Genomic DNA, 20,454 nt, shown 5'->3' on the forward strand with positions numbered 1-20,454 from the left:
CCACGAGCCTTGGGCCCCCAAAGCTCCATATAATTTATTCCAACATTAAAACTGCAAGCGATGCTCTGAATTACTGATTCTAGATGTACGAAACTGTCAGATGTTTGACCACATAGCAACTTATGGTTATTAGCTACCATTTTTAGCACTGAGACACCCAGAGGAGGAAGCCCTTCCCTGCCCACCATGAAGACCTGGGTGGAATGGTGATGGGGTGAGTCGAAGCAAAGAGGAGGTCCACAGAGAGAGGAAGGTGAAGGGCTGCATGAGTCCCAGCTGGTTCGGGCACCAGCTGGGTGGGGCCCTGAGGCCTCCAGCTCAACATCTGCACTTCTTTCTCTCTGAATCCTCTGCGCCTCCCCACACCTTGGACTTCCTCCCACACTCTCTGCCCAAACCTGTTGTTCACTTCTCTCCTGAGCTCCCAGCTCCTCCAGCTCAGAGTGGCCCTCCCAGAATCCTGCTCCACCCTCTGCCGACTTCCTGCCTTCAGCCATGCGCGGAGATGGATGGGAGATTGAAGGATAGCCTCATGGCCTGAACCCGGGGCCAGGCTGCACATGGCAGGTCCCTGCAAAGCAGGCAGCCTGTCCAGAAAGCCCGGAAGTGGGTGGGGCTTGGGAATGACCCTGTGGGGCCCGGAAGGGCAGGTGTGGGGAAGAGAGGTGGAAAGTGAGCTAGCGAATCAGGAGTGGACTCCACCCGGGAAAGAAAAGTTGCACATGAGCAGTCAGAGAGCCTGGGAACCGGGACACCAGTGCCACCTCTCCCTTCCCACCACCCCCGCACGGTGTACCCCAGCATTGGAACTCTAGCGGCCAGGTCTCTCCTGCTCAACTTCCAGTCTGCCCCGTACCCCATCTGGCCCTGTGACTGTTTACCGTGTCTAAACCCAGACTCCCTGGGATTCCTGCTTCTGTCCCTTCAATGTGCAGGTTTCCAGGTCAAGGTGTTACTCCCACCCCCACCCCAGTAGCCCTTCCTCCCAGGCCCACTCCTGGAGGCCTTTCCTCAGCTCTCTGGGTTCCCCTGGCTCTCCTGTCTGCGCAGACAGCCCTGGGCATTGTGTTTTTTTCTGGTGGAGAGTTCTACTTCCCTCTGAGAATGTCACTCCTGGGGCATGTGTTGGGGTTTCTACCCTCTAACCCCACATGCGCAACAGAACAGGCCCCTACTGGCCCAGTGGTTTCCAAGCCTGTAGCACCTCAGACTCTCCAGGAGGGTTTGTTGAAACACGGGTTCTGGGCCCCAACCCTAAGTGTCTGATTCAACAGGCCTGGGGACAGCCCAGAAGTGGGCATTTCTAACAAAGTCTCGGGCAGTGCAGGTGCTTCGGGATCTGGGGCCCACATTCTGAGAACCACTTTTCTGGGCAGACACAGTAATTCCAAGGCCAAGGCCTGACTAGTCTGAACTACCCCACCACAAGACCCTTGCATTGGGCACAAACCGCCCAGCCATGAGCCACCCTGGCCTTGGGCCTTCTCTTGCCCCATCCCATGCTCCAGACCCAGTTAATTCTGGAGGCCTCAGACACTCACCACCCATTCATTCATTTATTCACTCAATTGCCCCTTAGGGAGGCACCCTGGGTCCCAGCCATGGACCCCGGCCCTGGGGATATGGCAGTGAACCTCCAGCAAACCTTGCCACAGACCACATTCGGGGATAGTCTTGGGCACCTGGACAGGGTCCCTTGAGCCTCCTGACCCCCTCTCCTGGCTTTCACACTACACCTTCCCATACAGCAGACAGAAAGGAACAGAATCCTCTTTTTCAAACAGAATGAACTTAATCCCCTGGCTAGGAGGGGAGGCTGAGTCAGCGAGGACAGAGTTCCCACCTTCCATCTTTCTTTTCTCTCCTGTCTGGGCTGCTTCCTACATCAGCCCGCGTGCTCAGCCCCCCATTCACCACCCTGGCTCAGGCATCCACAAGCCCTTCCTCACCACTGGGCCCAGCCTGAACCCTCTGCCTGCTCCCCCAGTCTGCTCCCTTTCATTCTCGAGGTCACAGGAAGACACAGCTTCTGCCCCTGAACCAAATCAGAAATCCCAGAATCCTCCCTTCTTCACTCCCCACAGCCAGGTGAGTCCCAGATTCTGTCCTGCTCCCTCTTTGGGATCTCCCCATCTGCCAGTGTCCACTCAGGCCACTGGGTCCTGCCAGCCTCATTGCATCAGCCTCTGCAATGCTCTTACTGGCTCCAGCAGGAGCGTCTCCATCCCCAGGGCACCTCAACCATGCCCTAAAAGGAGGATCTGATCGGAGCTGCAACCCCTGAGTCAAGTCACCCTCCTCGCAGCTTCCCTGGCTCCAGCCACCAAACTTCTCAATGTCCTCGGGGCAGCAGAACCTTCTCAGGAGGCCCTCCACTCCCATCCCACCCAACCGCCTGCCCTCTTCCAGTCTCAGCATGCCCTACCCCCACCCCTGACTACATTAGGGGTATACCTCCTCCTGGCCCTTCTACCCCTGTGTGTCCCTCTTTCCCTACACTAACCCCACAGTCCTAAAGTCATCTGCTTACTAGTCTGGGAGAAACTTGAATGTGGACACTCATTTCTGTATCCTCAGTGATGGGCCAGTGCCTGGCACTCGTAGGCACCCAATGGACAAGGGGACAGCACTGAGAGGTGGCTTCTGACCAGACACAGTGCAGGAAGTTGTCTCTCGTGGCTCAGGAGGAATCCATGTCTTTCCTCCAGCTCCTGAAATAAGGCTGGGGAGCTCACAGCTAAGCGCGCTGAGAAAGAAGTGCCCAGGAAGCCATCTCACCCAGGCTCTCCGCATCAGCTGCCCCTCCCCCAGGCAGGAGCAGCCACAGCCACTAGCTGCCCTTGACATAGGTGATGACCTGCTGTCCCCTCCAACAATGTGCTCAGACACGCAGAGAAACAACAGCTGGGCAGCTGGGCCTCTGTTGTTGTTAAACTTAGCTCCTGAGCTATGCCCACCCCCTCCACCCCAGGCCCAGGCCGGGGCCAGGCAGGTGCCAGCACAGGCAAAGGGCCCTGCCTTTGTGTTTCCTAACTATCACAGCCTCCCTCCCACGTCCTCTTCTTGGTCGTTGCTCTCCAAACCCCGGCAGACCCCAACCCTTTCACCCCACCCAACCTCACACTCCTGCCCCCACCGGGTCACAGGTGCTTTATGAGGGAATTAGTCAGGGAGGGGCCTCCTCAGTCAGCGAGTCTAATGAAGTTCCTTTGAGACTCCAGCCAGGATAGGATAAGCTCTCTGGGACTCTGAGGCTGAGGAGGACCTGCTGTGGAAGGTAGGCCTTCCCCAGGGTCCCACCATTTTACTCCAGGGAGATGAGCTGGAGTATAGAGTGCCAACACTGTTATACTCCTCTTTGTGCAAAAAGAGAAGAAGAGAAGGCTCCTTCATTTGCTTCCTTCAAATACGTACCCCAGCCACCACCTCCATGCGTCTCTCTCCTGTCAGAGGCTTGGCCTAGGAGAACTGGTGACATCAAGCCCTGCTCTCAGTTGCTGTTTCAGCAGGGAAAACAGAGACATAACTATCCAGAGGGGTAACTGCTGGAGCAGAGGGAGGAAGATATGGGCAGGGAGCAGGGAAGATCTTGAGGGATGAAATGAATTCTCCTGGCCAAAACAGGGAGACGGGAGACAGACCCATCTCTTCCCCACCATGGCTGTACTGTGCATAGTCTATGGCAGTGCTTCTCAAAGTGTGGTCCTCTAACTCTGGGCACTGTTTGCCATTTGCATCATGTGGTCCTTAGCCAGGACAGTACTAAGGCAATGGTGGGTAAAAATGCTGGTGCCTTAGCATGAATCAAGGCATGGCACTAAACAACACTGGGAGTCACTGTTTTCCTCCCCAGCGTGCACTCACTGGAAGGTAAAGCCAGTTTCTCTTAAGCATGTCCTTGATGAAGCAGGAAAAATTGTTAATAATATTAAATTAGAATAGTGGACATCAAGCACTTCTGCAATGTGCAGCATGTCCAGCTGAACTCCATCTTGAAAGAACAACTAAAAGACTACTATTAGTCAGACTTGAACGCTGGTAGGTATTTTATCAAAAAATGAACAAACAGTTGAGAGTACTTATAGCCAATTACAAAATTCAAGCTTTCAAGCAAAACTTGGTATATCTACCATTGTGAGCTTGACAGTTTCCCAGATATGTAAAGACTTCTCTGATAAGATCTGGGGTGATATTAAAGGGTGTGGTGTTTTAAATCATTGTATAATATATAAAATGTATCAACATTTGGAAGATCTGCCTACCTCAGAATATTAATATCTTCCAAATGATTAATTCATAATGTTACAAAATCACATCTGGGTAAAACAATCATCCCAAGTGCAAGATAAACCAATGGAATTTTATGTAACACATTATGAAAACTGCATTCATATGGTTTCAGATTGTACGTTGTTGCTAAGCTTTAGGAAACTCCTAGTTGTTGAATCTTGACTTAATATTCAAAAAGAAAATCCACAATTTTCTGGAAAGATTAAAATATTTCTCTCTTTTTCCCATTGCATGTTTGTTTGTAAGGTTGTATATTTTGTGTGTATTTCAATGAGAACAGTACAACAGCTTGGCTTCAGAAGTAGGTATGACAATCTGTCTTCTGTTAGGCCAGATATCAAGAGGATCTGTAAAAATATAAAGCTGCTTTTCTTGTTAGGTGTTTTTGTTTTGTAATTTTATTACAAAACATCATATTTGTAATAAGTAATATTATTCTATTGTATTTATTGCTTATATCATTTATTTGTAATATATCTATATTTTTTAAATAAACATGTAAGATAGATTTAAATTATCAAATGCACTAGTAAATATGTTTTAAACTTCTCAGTTTGAATTTCTAGTGTGGAAAATGCTAATAGGCTGAACTAACTTAAACAAAAAGTCTTTGGGGCCTCAAAGAGGTCCTGGTTCCAAAAAGTTTGAGAACACTATCCTATATTTTTAGAAAGTTGTTGTTATTATCCTGATTTACCTTATTTAAATTTAAATTATTTAAATTAAATTAAAATTAATCAAGAAAAAAATGAAGCATAATTTTTACACTATCCAATGGCAGGCAGTAACAGAAATCAATCAAAAAATTTTTTAAAATCCAAGTTATGTAGATAAGATTGGCCATTGCTTGGTAGACCTGAGGATTTTGTTGTTTAATAAAATCACTAAGGTACTGAATGAAATGGAGCTATGACTTTTGTTTTGATTCTTCTCCGCAGTGTGGACCAGCCTGCTTCCAGGAGTTTGGGTTTTATTTATTCCCAGGAAAGATAAGTGAAGTTCTTGTTCTTGCCACCAGAGGGAGGTGTGAGTGTGTGTGTGTGTGTGTGTGTGTGTGTGTGTGAGAGAGAGAGAGAGAGAGAGAGAGAGAGAGAGAGAGAGATGCCCCTCCCCCTCCCCCAGATGATGTACAATCAGAAGTGTTTCCAATCTTGGCGCCTTTCCTATCACTGAATGAACTTTCCCTACACACATACCTTCTTCACAACAAGATAGTCTGTGTCAATTCCACGCTAAAGCTTGGAGAGCAACAGGAACAGCTTCTCTGATAGAAGCATTGAACTATGACCCCAACCCCACTGCGTCGAAAATGTTTATCTTTCTTAAAGTCAAGTCTCCCTTGAGACCAGTCCAGGAATTCCCTAGAGGATCTAAACGGATCTGTGGTTCTCAAATTCTCGGAAGAAGGACAGAACTTTCTTGGAAAACTTTTGAAATCCATAAACATTCACAAACATCGTTTTTGAACCCCCAAAGCTTTGACAAGCCCCAATTCCAGGGTGTCAAAGATCCTTTGGAGCCCAATCAAGGAGACACACAGGGTGGGGGTCTGAAGAAATACTGTGTGCACAGCTGTCTGTGAGGACTTAGAGATCCTGTGTGCAGGGAGCGGACACCCACAGCCCTCTCTGGGCATGGCCAGGGGTGATGCTGAGGAAAATGAAGCTCACAGAGGAAGAGAGAGAGAGAGAGAGAGAGAGAGAGAGAGGAGAACAGACTGCTGACACCAGGGGGCGGTGTGGAGCAGGGAGGGAGAATGGGTCCTGACTGGGGAGGCCCAGTGCCAAGAAAATTCCTGGACTGAGATATACTCAGAAGAAAATCTCTGCTGCTTCCGCTGCTTAGGGATGAAAATGTTCTTGTGGCAGAGTTGAGAGGGCCAAGAATTTCCCCACCTGTGATGCAGTGATCTTCACTCTCACAAACACCCCCACCTCCAGGTGCTGTGGCCTCAAAATAATTCAGGGGTTCAACCGGGAGCCGAATGTGCTTCCTATGCCCTCCCGCAGTCCTCCTCTCTACATTGCTAAAGGTGATTTCTTTGTGTTACTGATTAAAATCCAGAAAGAAGGCAGCCTGATTCTCTTGCTTTGAGATTCACATGAATACATAAAAATTCCCCCTGAAATTGGGACACATGCAATAACCCATGTGTCTTATCATACTATTAAGAAGAAAATGATGAATTCTTTCAGAGGGGACCCAACAGAAGCTTCACAGAGTGCGTACCCAAGCTAGGAATTGTAGGAAATATAGGAGTCCCTCAGGCGCTCACAGAGAAAGGTATGAGTGGCATGAGAAAGCACAAGGTGTGGGGGACTTAGGCAGCTTGCTCTTGCTAAGGTGTGAAAGATGCGACTGATGACAAGCAGAAGGTGACAAAGCTGGGAGTAGATATGGGATATGACAAGTTATGAAGCCTGGTCTTCATACCGGTTTCTAGGGAACCCAAACCTCATGCATTTATTTGGGGCCCTTTAAAGGACTATAAGCCAGGTGACAGTATCGGCTATAATTTCAGAAAGTTTATGCAGATTTCAGAATAAAAACTGGAATAGAGGAATGAAGAATGAAAGGCCAAGAGATCAGTTTAAGGCAGTTACAATATTCATCGCCAGTATCTAAGTCCGTTTTGTGCTGTTATAACATCACCTGAGACTAGGTAATTTAAAACAGACAGGAATCTATTGGCACAGAGTTCTGGAGGATGGGAAGCCCAAGGCCAGGATGCTGGCTTCCAGTGGGGCCTTCTAGTTGCCCCACCACATGGAGGGAAGTGAGAGTGGGAGGGAGAACCTACTCCCGGAAGCCATTGATTAGAGGCATTAAACCTACTCCCAGGGTAGAACCCCCAATCTAGCCACATCTTAAAGACCCCACCTCCTAACATCATAACCTTGGCAATTAAATTTCAAAAATGTGAGTTTTAGAGAGGACAAAAACATTCAAATTGTAATAATTATTGTTTCAGATATAATAAAATAGAAATAATATACACATGTGATAAAATACAACAACAACAATAATAATAATAATAATAATAATAATAATAAGTGGCTAAGGCTGGACACGTAGCTCAGTGGTAGAGCATTTGCCCAGCAGGCAGGAGGTCCCGGGTTCCATCCCCACCACTGAAAAAATAAATAAATGAACATAAAAATCAAAGGTGGCTATGGAGGAGGACATACATGAAGGCAACAGCAACAGTGTGCAGCAGAGGAGATGGATTTGACAGGCAACTAAGAAGACAATCTTGGGCACAGCTCAATGTGCTTGCACAGACGTTTTTCTGGAGAAGATAGACAGATGGCCAATAAAACACCACAAAAGATGCTTAATTTTAGCTCTATTTTTAGGGAAATGTGAAGCAAATGGCTACAAATACACAAGAAATAATAAGCGTGGGCAAGGAAGTGGGGAAATTGGAACCCTGTGCACTCTTGGTCGGAATGTCAAAGGGGACAGTCACTGTGGAAAAACAGTCTGGCGTCCCTCCAAAAGTTAAAAATCAAATTACCATATGATCCAGGAATTCCACTTCTGGGTATACGCCCCAAAGATAGGAGAGTAGATATTTGTACACCCAGGTTCAGACAACACCAGTCCCAATAGACAAAAGGTAGAAGCAACCCAAGTGTGTGTCAACAGGTGGATGAACAGCGTGGCGTATCCACGCAGTGGAATAGTGTTCCATCTTTAAAAGGAAGGAAATTCTGACTCGTGGGTGAATCTTGGGGAAATCATGATAAGTGAAATAAACCAGTCACAAAGGGAAAAATATGATCTGATTCTACCTCTCTGAGGTTCCTAGATCAGTCAAGTTCCTGAGACAGAAGCAGAAGGAAGGGGCTGCAGGGCTGGGGTGGGGGGTGGGAAGTTGGTGCTTGATGTCTCAGTTTTGCCAGGTGAAGAGGTCTGTGGGCAGATGGTGGTGATGGTTACACAACAGGGTGACTGTACTCAATGCCACTGAACAGATCACCTCATAGTGGCTACAATGATCCATTTTAATATAAGTATTTGCCACTATAAAAAATAATGAACTGGAAAGAGAAAAAAAACTAACAGGTTCCGGTGGCCAGATTAGCTTCAATAGGAAAAAGAATATAGTTCCTGAGGCAGGAGGGAGGAGAGGTGTGGAGAGAGGAAAACTTGGCATTTGTAGGGAATCGGGAGGTTAGGGGCAGCCATACTCCAGAGGCCCTGGCTTTCCCAGGAAAAGGAAAGGCTATAGAGTGCTCCTTTGGCTTGGGGAGCACATGAGAAGGGCATGGGGAAAGGCAATACCCACATATTGAGGTCTTACCCCCAGTGGATGGTAGCAGGAGAAGGGGCTTTGGGGAGGCATTAGGTCAGGAGGGCAGCAGCCTTGTGAATGGGAGTGGCACCCTTATAAGAAGAGATGGGAGAAAGTAACTTTTTTTCTCAATCAGATGAGGATACAAGATGACAGCTGTCTGCAAACTAGGAAGACAGCCCTCATCAGACAGAATCTGCCTACACCTTGACCTTGGACTTCCTAGCCTCCGAACTGTGAGAGTAAATGCTTGTTGTCAAGCTGTCCAGTCTATGTGTCCTGTTAGAGCAGCTGGACTGATGGACAGGAAGGAAAGGCCGAGGGGACCGTCTGAGCAAAGTTTGGAGGAAGGAAGGCACAGGTGCTGTGGAAATCCTGCGATACCTGTGTGACCAGAGTGCAGGGAGCTGGTAGGAAGGGAGGCAGGAAAGGAAGCTCGGAGTCATCGGGAGGCTCTAAAGACCAGCTAAGTGGTATGGACCCATCCTACAGGCAAAGGCAACCTCTGATCTTACCGAAATAGGAGAATCAGACCTGATTTTCAGAAAGGTGACTGGGGTGACAATGGAGCAGGTGACTCTGAGCTGCCCACATTCTATAACTCTGCAGACAGAGAAAGAAGCGAGGAGACGGGGTGACTCAGTAGAGTTTCCTGAGCCCTGGCCCCAGGCAAGAGGCAGAGGCTGGGGAGTGGGCGCTAAGATAATCATCATTCACCAGCCAATTTCCTTGGGGACCAACACGCACCCACTCACACTAACTGTCAATAACTAGCATTGGCTCTTACCCAGAGCATTGTGTTTTGACAGAGAAGAGCCCCATGGTGGAAAGATAGTGGAATTCTGAGCTTTCTGCCTCTGCTGCCAACACGCTGGGTGACCTTGGGCTGATTACTTAGTCTCTGTGAACTTCAGACTCATCTGTAAAATGGAAACAATGATGCCACCACCACGCGGTGGTTAAGAGGATCTAATGGGGTCACATCAGTGAAAAGAGCCTTTGTGAGTCACCCCAAGCTGTCAGCCTCTGAATGAAACTGAATGAATTAAGTGTTGGGGGTGTGAGTTCCAGGCAGGAGCAGCAGAGCCTGGGTTGATGTCTCTGTGTGAGCTCATTTGGGGATCCCACTTCCAGGCGTGTGGGGGATCCCAAGCGTCAGGGGCTTCAAGTGATGGACAGGTGGCTACATACATCATGGGATAGTAGTACTGCATTCGCTACAAGACCACACTTGACTCAAGCCTTGGCGAAAGGCTATGAAATAGGTCCCGTTGACTCTTGTTATTTGCAGTAGTTAAATTCTGTAAAATCACCCTGAACACTGACTTAGCAAATACTGACACACACTGCTCCTAGGAGAAATATTAGGTAAGGTTCCTATGAGCCTCTGGTCACAATTTTTTTTTAATCAACTAATCAAGGCATAAACTCACATTATGTATATTTCTACTTAAAGATGCCTTATTTAATATATATTGTTGATTCATGAACACTGAACTCAGAGCCAATAGAACTATAACTGTAGCTGTGTGTAATTATCTAACACACACAATTTTTCCCATAAGGCACATCTTTGCCTCTTGCACTTCGGAACACCAACAGCGCTTCAGCACTATGCTTGGTGGTGATTTACAAAATCACCAACAAAAAGCAAAAATGCGCAGGAAAAGAAAGGAGTGGCACTAAACAGACTAAAAGAAGGACTCTTGCTTACAGGGTAAAAACTAACTGGGATGAGAATCCAGAGCATCATCTCATTCAACCTCAGCTAACGTGCTTTGGCAACTGAATGTTTTTGGTCCCCACATGTCTTCAAACGACCCCAAACTCCCTAAGCATTGATTTGGGGGGATTACAAATCAATTTCAACAAATGGAATCATTTGCAAATGCAGAAATCACAAATAACCAGGATCAATTCTATTACTGTCACCATTTTACAGAGCAAGAAACTGAGGGTCATCAGGGTAAACAGATGGAACCCAGCCCATGAGGGTAGAGCCAGGATTCAAACCCCATGTATAAAGCTTTTCCACATCCAAGACTTTAGCAATATTGTCCCCTGTTCTCTGGGCCACGCTTCTCATTTTATAGATAAACCACTGAAGCCAGAGAGGTTGCTGGATCACCTGAGGCCACACAGGTGCTGGGGACAGTTCAGAGGCTGAACCAGGCCCTGGGCCCATGGACAGTGGCTTATTTCACAATAGTATCCCTCCTTTTACAAAGTGCCTGATTTGCTTGTGTTATGCCTTCTCGGCTCCCGTAATCTCTCTCTCCGACTCCTACCCAGAGCCCCTGGGAGCAGAATGGGGAGGAGAAAGGGAGGTGAACTCAGATGTATCATGATGGGGAGGTGCCATTGGACTGCCTGGTTGGAAGCTCAGCTGGACTACCTGGGTGTGTATTTGCAGATAGAGCCACCAGGGGGCGCCCCTCCCGCTGCATGCCCCATGCCCTCCCACCCACTCTCAGCACACACAGGGAGCTCTGGAGCCAGCCACAGTGGTCCAGGAAAAGGCAAAAGGAACAATGGGGTAATTGATGCAAATGCACCATGAAAGACAAATTGTTCAGATGAAGCACATTCCCGGCTCCTGCCAAACGCCCAGGGTGTGTGGAATTTCAAGGAAAAGCTGAATAGATTTGGGCTGTCCAGATGGGCCGCTGTGCCTTCCTGACCCAGCTTCCTGCTGGAGCAGCGCCTCCCTTCCCTGGAATGTTGCGTGCTTGGCCTGGGCTCCTAGGGGCTTGCCCTGGCAGGGGTGGGGGAGGATGGATGGGCAAGGTGCAATGATGGGAGGTAGGCTCAGCTGGAGAGCTGGCTAATGGAACTGTGATCTTCACCAAAACAGAACCCTGCTCCAACTCTTCAGATAGCCTTCAGGGCTCTGGTCCACAGAGCCTTCAGCAACCTTCTCTCAGCCCACCTCCCATGCCCTCTACAGCACCAAATGACCCCAGAGCTTACTTTAATACCCTGTGTGTCCCCAGGAAAAGGCTTCACCTCTTCGAATCTCTATTTTCTCATCTGTAAAATGGGAAAAATCATTCTGTGCATTCATACCCCATTGTGAGGATCAATGGGGAAAGGTCTGGAAACCTCACTATCTCTGTTCCTTTCTCTCCAATGAAGGGTATCCTCAAGGTCCACCAGAAGCCACCAATCCCCTGCTTTCCCTCAGAAACCCAGAACATACTACCCAGGCCCATCCTGGCTCCTTGGAGACCTCCAGGTAACCCTAGTTACCTGCAGCATGTCCTGAAGCATGAATTCCCAGGGTCCCGCCATTCTAGGTTCTGAACTTCTGACCACCCCCCAAGGCCAGGGAGGAAGGGGCAGGATCTGAAGCTGAGGCCTGCACAAGGGCCCCTTGTCCTGCTGGGCAGCCTGGCACCCTCTGTCCTGTCCCAGGAGGCTCTCTGGGACTATTGTCTTTCTGATGTGGCTTGGGGGAGGGGTAGATTATGGCCCATCAGAACCAGACCAGGCCCACCAGGCCCACCGTGCTCACCTCCTGGGGTGCTGTGGCTAGAGGCCTTGAGATCCCCTCCCACCCCACAATGGCCCAGGCGACTGACAGATTTGGTCTTCAGCATTCCGAGCCGGCTTAGGTCGTGGTTGATCAAGGCACCTCTGCCTGTCCTCTGTCTTCACAACTCTCGTCCCTTCCTTGTTCCTCTGCTGTCCTATTAAATGAATTACTTAGCAATTCATACCATGCACCAAGCAATACTAACCTATAATTAGATTCCATAAAGTGCTATTAGGGCCCAACCACCACCTTAAGTCACCCAGGATGGGGATTGAAAACTCCCAAACCTTCACCTTCGGCCCTGTAGTCCAACTTGTTGCCTCCTGTTGGCCCTACTTTTTTCAGGACACCTTGGACATCTTCTTGTGGCTCCATTAGGGCCAGTTCTCCTGCTCCATAGACCTGGGCTCTGGCCCCAGCTTCTACACTACATAACTGCTATGTGATTTTGAGCAAGCTATGAACTTCTCTGATCTTTCCATTTCTTTATCCACAAAGTAAAAAGGAACCATCTGAGTTCTAAGTATAAAGCAGATCAGATAAGATAGTGGCCACGAAAACAACGTATCACCAGGCCACACAGCAGGGCCATTATCACAACCATCCACATGCTAAAGGATGCCTTCCCCCCCAACTCAGACATTAAAATGTCCTCTTCCAGCTTCTTGGAGACTCTAGTGATAAATCCTTGAGGTGTGTAAGGTCCTAAATTTACAAAGCATTTTTGCGACCTTTAAAACAGTCTGAATTTCTCAAATGGATCTGATATCAGAAGAGATAGAGAGGGAGAATAATTTTAGAAACTTCCAGCATCCATCAGATCATCTATAGAGAGCTTATTATCTGCCAAAGATCAACAAGTTCCCTCTCTCTCGACAGCTGGCGGCCTGCTGGGGAGAGAGCTGAGTGGACTGGGAGCTCTCAGCAGCCCTGCCTTGGAGCCGATGTGGGTCTGTATTTCCAGCTGATCCAGGACTCACCCCAGGGCCCCGTACAGTCTGGTTCTTAACAAAGGCCTTTTGGATACTAGTGATGACCACAGAGAAGGCTCATGTGCCTCAGGCAACACCCTTCCTGCCACAGTCCTTGCCAACCACACCAGGGGTTACCCAGACCCAGCCCTTCCTGACTTCTGGCAGGATGAGCAGTCTTATTCCCCTCAATAAACAATAGTAGGGCCACTTGCCAGCAACCCAAGCATGAGAAGAAATATCTTAGGCCTCAAGAGGTCCCTGCCTCTTCCCAGCTTGGCCCAGGGAGGGGTCTACAGGCCTGGAAGGGGTTAAGTCCCCAAGCTGTGTCTGGGACCCAGCTGTTTCCCGTGGGCGGGCAGGGGATTTACAGCCTGCTGCACTGTGGGGCTACCCAGCCACTGCCGGGGAAAGATGCTCCTCTCCGGGAAAGGGAAAGAAGAGTCCTTGCTCTGAGGCCAGACTCCCCTGTCATGTCGCCAGGGCCTCCCACGCAGGCGCCAGAGGAGAGGAGGGGGCAGGAAAGAGGAGCCAGGGGATGCAGGACAATGACTCTAGATCCCAAGATGGGCAAAGACGGAGCTGGCCCTGTCTTTCCTGGGCCTTTCCTCATTTGGGTACAGTAGTTAGTGGCAGGGAAATGGGTCAGAGAGTTCAAACTCCAGACTTTAAAAATTTCCAAAAGAGTAAAAGATGCGCTGCTGTACCTCGGTCTCTCCCCTTCTGAGGACACCCTTTGGAATAGCTTAGTAATGGACGTCAGAATGTCCATGTCAAATCTAGGGGACCTCTGAATGTTCCCTTATATGGCAAGGACTTTGCAAAAGTAATTCCACCAGGGGTTTTGAGATGGTAAGATCATTCTGGATGACCCAAGTGGGCTGTAAATGCCACCACAGTGTCCTTACAAGAAGGAGACACACAAAGATCGTTGGCAGCAGAGAAGGCAATGTGACCACAGAAGCGGAGATCAAAAGTGCTGTCCCACAAGCCACAGGGCACCTGGAGCCACCTGAAGTTGGGAGGGGTGCGGAACCTCTTCCCCCAGAGCCTCTAGAGGGAGCACAACCAGAGGACCCCCTGATTTCAACCCAGGTATACCGATTCCTGGCCTTTGGCCTCCAGAACCATGGGAAAATAAACTTCTTTATTATTTCTTCCAGCAGCCACAGGAAACCAACTCTGCCTCCTTGCCCAGTGAGTGGAAGGACGCATGCTCCCAGCCCTGGTTCCCCAGAAGTGGGTCTTTCCCCACATGGGGTCAGAGTTTCCTTTATAAGGAGTTCGCCTAGCCTGCCCTGGGACAGCACTTTGCTCTGCCCAGCAGCATCACTCCAGCCTGGGAACGTTCCCCTGAAGTCAAAAGGACAGAGACCTGTGCCAAGCCGGCCAGGAAAGTGCAGTGCCCTGGTGGGAGCCAGCAGAGCCCAGCCCTTCCAGCCCCCAGCTCTCCGCTTCCTGATGATCTGCATGGCCTCCAAGACCCCAGATCAAGCCCTAAGCTTCTTCTCTGTGTTAGCCTGGCCCCTCCACGACCCGAGCACGCTGGTGTCTTGTATAGTCGGTAATCTCAGGCGACCAGAATACTTTCTGAGAAAGCAAACTGTCAGATCTGGGGAGAGGTGGGAAGAAAGAGGAACCTCGAGACCCTAGAATCTCAGACACGTACCAAACCCTCCTTGTGTGTCAGACACAGAGCAGGGGCAAGAGTCAAAAAGGTCAGGAGAATGTGAACCTTAGCTAGAGGGGAAACAGCCAGTAAACCTAGCAGATGCCAATGGAAGTCTGGGAGGGTCCAGGATTGGGAGGTGGTCATGACCAGGGGTAAGAAAAGAACCCTGGGATGGCTTCCTGGAGGAGGGGGTCTGGATTAGTTATCTTTTGCTGTGTAACAAACAGGCTCAGACTTAGTTGGCTTAAAACAACACATACTCATGATCTGAGAGTTTCTGTGGTCAGGAATCCAGGCAGGCTTATCTGAGTCCTCTGCCCCAGGGTCCCTTGCCAAGCCACAGTTAAGTGTCAGCCTGGAGTGAGAGCACCCCTGAAGGCTGAACTGAGGAGGCACCACCTGGAAACCTACGTGGCTATGGGTAGGGCTCAGTTTCTCACGAGCTGCTGGCAGGAGGCGACCCTCGGTTCCTGGCCATGTGGACCCTCCCACCATGGCTTGTGCTTCATCAGAATGAGCCAGAACCCCCCCCCAGCACAGCAAATAAGAAAAGAAAGAATCAAAGAAGAATAAGGACGAGCAAGAGGGAAATCACCAACGTGTGGAGCCTCGCTGTAGAGGCGACATCTATCCACAATAGGCTGGAGGCAAGTCACTAGGCCAGTCCACTCTTGCAGGGGGGCATGCACAAGGACATGATTCCAGGAGGCAGAGATCATCAGAGGTCAAGGTGGCCAAATTAGAGTCTGACTGTCCCCATGACTCCAGAACTGAGTCTCAGAGGATCAGCTGGAGTGAGTCAGGTAAGGGCAGGGACAGAAATCATGGAGGTCTATAGGGAGACCAGAACAGGAAGGGTAGCCACAGCAGAGCTGGCCTATGGAACTCAGCGCTACACACAGCCCAGGATCTGCTGTTTACCTCATGCTCTGTCTTGTGCCCTTGAACTTATGTACACAGTATTCCTAGAAAGATGGAAGATCACAGTTCCTAGTTGACAGTTATAAAAACCAAGGCCCAAACCAGTAAGAGTGTGGCCAGAGGCCAATTGCCCTGGGTAGGTGTTGGGGGGGGGCTCTCTTTTCCAGGGCATATTTGGATACAGGCAGGATCTGACAAAGACAATCACAAAAGACAAGCTGCGGTCCGAAGAGGACACAGGAAATAGAGGCAGTAGGTTGCCTTGTTGCCAGATGGCACTACCCAAGACTCTGGCACAGAGGCCAAGTGGATGTATTTGAGCTTGCAGGGTGTGTGTGTGTGTGTGTGTGTGTGTGAGAGAGAGAGAGAGAGAGAGAGAGAGAGAGAGAGAGAGAGAGAGAAATCAGAAGGGCCTATTCAATAAATCTCCACCAAGCACCTGGGCCCTAACCCCCAGGGACCCAGACAGCATTACTGGTTTCCCTACACGCTGGCCTCTTAATGAACGTCACTGTCAGAGATCATTGAGCATCACTCCCTTGAGTTGGCAGCTTCAGAATCACTATGGGGACTTACTAAAAATATAGTTGGCTGGGCCGGCTCCAGAGGTTCAGCTTCAGTAAAGTTCTGGGGGTGGGGCGGGGTTCTGTGCTTTCCTTAAACACCCAGGCGCTTCCGCCCTTCAACTGTATGGTAGAAAGTACAGATCAGCTTCCTTGTTTGACGAGTGAGGAAAATGAAGGCTGAAAATCAGGGACTTGCCCAAGGTCATAGAGCTAGGTAGTGGCTTAGGCTGAATGAGGACCTAGAAGTGCTATCTCCAGTTCCAGGCCACTGGCATTTCTACTGAGAGTCACTTAGAGGTCCTCTCAGTGCGTTCGCCTGATTTCTTTTAGCCTCCACTTCTTTGATGTGTGCCAGGGGCTCCAGGAGCCCAGACCATGTCCGCCCACATACAGAAGACACTCCTGGGAGCCAATAAGCCCTAACACGTTTCACACGCACACACATGTGCTCGTGAGCACACTTGCGATTCACATGCACAACTTCACATTCATTCTTCCCACAAGTGTTTACTGAGCACCTACTCACTATATACCAGCCAAGCCATGAGCTAACAGAGAACATGCAGGGAAGCAGGGCCCTTCCAGTCTAGGGGGATAAATCAGTAAATCAGAGCTGATTCCAGCAGCAGGGCTCTGCCCAGGCCCAGAAGCCACTGAGCAAAGGAGTAGGTTCTTGGCTGCTTGCCCTGTGCAGGCAGGAGTTCTGTGGGCTTTGGAACTGGGGCTCAGGAGGCACAGTGCAATGTGGGCCCAGGGCTTCTTTCTAGATTTTCTGGTGCTTTTTCTGTTGAAAGTATCTCAGCCCTGCAGTGGGCACTGGCAGTGGGCACCAGAAGCAAATAGGATGGCAGACTAGCTGGTGGGAGCACTCAGGTTCCCTCCAGAGGCCAGGGAGAAAGCTGGGCACACCCTCTCCCTACACTCCCAGTGGGCCCAGAGGCAGGTACACAGAGGGCCTTGGATGGGAACCCTTGTCTTTCTAATTGCAGACTGGTGTTAGGTCAGAGACCCTGATTCAATGATGGGGGGTACACTTCACCCCCCAGAGTCTGAGATTTACCACCATTAAACATCAGAAAATATTCTCTCGTGGGCTGTTGTGATAATACAATGAGGTTACACCTGAGGGTCTTTAATCACAGACTTGGGTAGAACACAGGAGTGGTGACAAAGATTACAAGACTGAAGGTGAAGGACAGGGCAGGGCCTCTCACACACCTTGCAGGGAGGTGCCTATGTTTTGTCCACTGGAGAAATCCACTATTGCAGGCAGGTGGAACCCACAAGGGGGACCATCCAGGCTGCAAGAAACATTAGTTTTTTTGTGTGCCTATTTGGAAGTGGGGTGAGCACAGAGGGCCTTGAAGTTTGAATATATAGCTGAAAACTCCAACCCCCAGTCCTGACCACCCAGTCAAGTATAATTGATGGATGTGGCTGCTCCTGGGAGCTGCTCCCTGAGCTGTCTGTCTGTGAGTGTTGTCTTGGTTAGCATGGAGGCCCCCCCTGCCTCTCAACAGGACTCCACAGGGCCAAACTTGCGCCTTCTCCTGGCTTGGTCAGCAACATGGGCTGTGAACTCTGTTGCACAACTTGTCCTCTCTTCCCTGACAGGAGATGGGGGTAGGGGGTGTTACGTGCAAGGCCAGTAGAATGGAACCATTGGAATGGAGCCTGGTGAACGCTGGTGTGAGATAACCACAGTGCAGGGCCCACTGCTGACCAAGGAATCTTTTTTTTTTTTTTCTTTAATATTTTTAGTTGTAGATAGACACAATACCTTTATTTAGGTTTTGTTTGATTGTTTGTTTGTTTTTATGTGGTGCTGGGGATGGAACCCAGTACCTCATGCATGCTAGGCAAGGGCTCTACCACTGAGCCACAACCCCAGGCCTGACCAAGGAATCCTGATGAACCATGCCTGCTCTTACCAGGAGACTCAGAGGTCAAGAGAAGGACATAGGATCCTGAGCCAGGGAGTCTGAATCCATCTGTCTGGGACTGGGGGCGGGGTTGGGTAGGGACAGGGGTAGTCTCAGATAAATGTTTTAACTTCTCTGAGCATCAGGTTCACCCTCTGTAAGAAGAGGAGACTTATCTTGAAGGGAGGTAAGTCTGAAATTTAGACCACACTCCATGGACTCTAGGGATTGGTATTAGGTAAAAGCACCAGGTAAGTGCTACTAATTTGAGTTGTTAATTACATGCAGTTTTCTAAATAGGGATTAGGCAAAGCAAGGTTGCTGGGAGGATTATTATACTGCTATAAAAACAAACATTGAGTGTTCGCTATCTGTGTGCTTTATCTGCTTAACAGGCATTCTCAATTAGTTCTCACAACGATCCTAGAAAGTTGGGCCATTACCATCCCTGTTTTAACAGGGTGCCAAGCACAGGGCCAGTGTGAGACACAGGGAAGATTCACACTCAGGGCTGTGATTTGAGTTTTCCACTCCTGCTGGAATGCCTCCACGTGGTGACATAAGTTGCTGAGGTACCTGCCCTGAAGTGGGTGCTTACAGACTGGACTCAGTCTCATCCTTGCCTCCCGTCCCCATTTCCATTCCCTCCACTGGCCTTCCAGCCCTCGATACCTCAACTCCTACCTGACTTCCCGGCTCCAGGGCTCTCTCTTCTGCCTCCTAATGGACCAGACCAACCTCAGTCCTGCTCTCTGATGGGGACCTGATCATTACACTCCAACTATTATCCTGAGGACATAACCAGAAACTTGATTATACAAGTGGTCATCTCTGCCTTATGAGAAAAAAATGAAAAGGATATGAGTGCCCAACCATGAAGGATTGTGTTGTTGAATAGATAATAGTAAATATAATAAGAATAAACACACAGACATTAAAAAAAAACTATTAATGGTATTGCCCCATAACCAAAATACACTGATTCATCAAGAACCAGAATATAATAGAATACAAACAACATGACCCCATTGTGAAATGCAATTACATATTATATTTTTATATTATATATTTGCATATAAATAAATGTAGAGAGAGGAGCTGGGGAATGTAGCTTAGTGGTAGAGTTCTTGCCTAGCACACACGAGGCCCTGGTTTGGATCCCCAGCACTGCAAGAAAGAAAGAAGTATAGCAGATGGAAATGCAAAGATGAACCCCAAGATATAAGAATATGCAAGTACATTTGCTGTCTTCTTTATAATTTTCTTAACTTTCACCTTTTTCTTCAATAAATATGATAAAAATAAAGGTGTGTGTGTGTGTGTGTGTGTGTGTGTTTGCAGCAGAGCTTTGCAATGGCTCCCCTCTTGTAGAGAGAAGCCCAGCCCCGGGCCAGCACTCAGTGTGCTCCAGGCCATCTCCTCTAAGCTCAGCTGTGATGCTCCTGGATCTCTGAAGACCTCTTTAAGTTCCCTGTTTGAGTCACCTCAGCTTTTCCGGCCCTGTCACCTTTGTTCAGGAGATTTCTTCCACCTGGAATGTCCTCCCACCACCACCACAGCCAGCATCCTCTCCTCCCCTCAGAGACCCCCTTAAATAAATGTACCCTGCATGCCCCTGCCAGCCCTTCAGGGTTCTGCCTGTACCTTTCCCTTGCTGCCCTCTGTCTCAGTGAACTTGAGGGCTCCTTGAGGCCAGGATCTGGGCAGGATCTGGGCAGGTGGTAAACAAGGACTAGGGTTAAGCTGGACTCCGAAATGTAAATGGAGCTCAGGAGAAGCCCCCAAGCTGATTAGAAAGCCCCAGAGAGACACCCAGCTGGCTTTCTTCCCTGCAGCCGGGACCTCGGTCCCTCCTCTAAGATGGCAGGAGACACTGATGGTGCCTGGGTCAGGGCTGGCTGATGCTCTGGGCTATGGCCCATAGTCTATAGTCTTGGACTCTGCCATGACCCCCTCAACAGGACTTAGTGCTGGGGCAGAAGAGGAGTTGGTGACTAACATTCCAGTTTGTCCAGGATTGAGGGCTTTGCAGGATGTGGAAACTTCAGTGTTAAAACAAGAGAATCCCCCTCCCTAGCCCACAGCCATTTCCCTTCTTTGGGTCTCAGTTTCTTAAGGTAAAGCATGGAGCCTTAGTAATGGCAACTACGGCACAGAGTGTTGGAGTGCTAAGTGATTTAACATTGTACACATACTTGTACAGCTCTTGGATCAATGCCTAGCACAGAATCAACATACAGTGTTTGCCATTATTATGATTAAGATTCTACTGTGTGCCAG

The 20,454-nt window shown here is 49.1% G+C and overlaps 1 protein-coding gene across 2 annotated transcripts in view; it reads right to left on the reverse strand.

The window, feature by feature from the left end:
- Tnni1 (troponin I1, slow skeletal type) overlaps nt 1–12,243 on the reverse strand; it is a 28,890-nt gene extending 16,647 nt beyond the window's left edge. The window contains exons 1-2 of one of the 2 annotated variants that reach the window (XM_048809658.1): nt 12,102–12,243; nt 11,558–11,617 (exon numbers count right to left, since the gene is read on the reverse strand). The gene's annotated coding sequence lies outside the window, so the exon portion shown is untranslated. Of the gene's footprint in view, nt 1–11,557; nt 11,618–11,836; nt 12,022–12,101 lie in introns of those variants that run through there. The other variant, XM_048809657.1, reaches the window with a different exon arrangement.
- Between the last annotated feature and the right edge of the window lie 8,211 nt (nt 12,244–20,454).

This window comes from Marmota marmota, unplaced genomic scaffold (assembly GCF_001458135.2).
Source record: "Marmota marmota marmota unplaced genomic scaffold, marMar, whole genome shotgun sequence".
In the NCBI taxonomy this organism is placed as follows: Eukaryota; Metazoa; Chordata; class Mammalia; order Rodentia; family Sciuridae; genus Marmota; species Marmota marmota.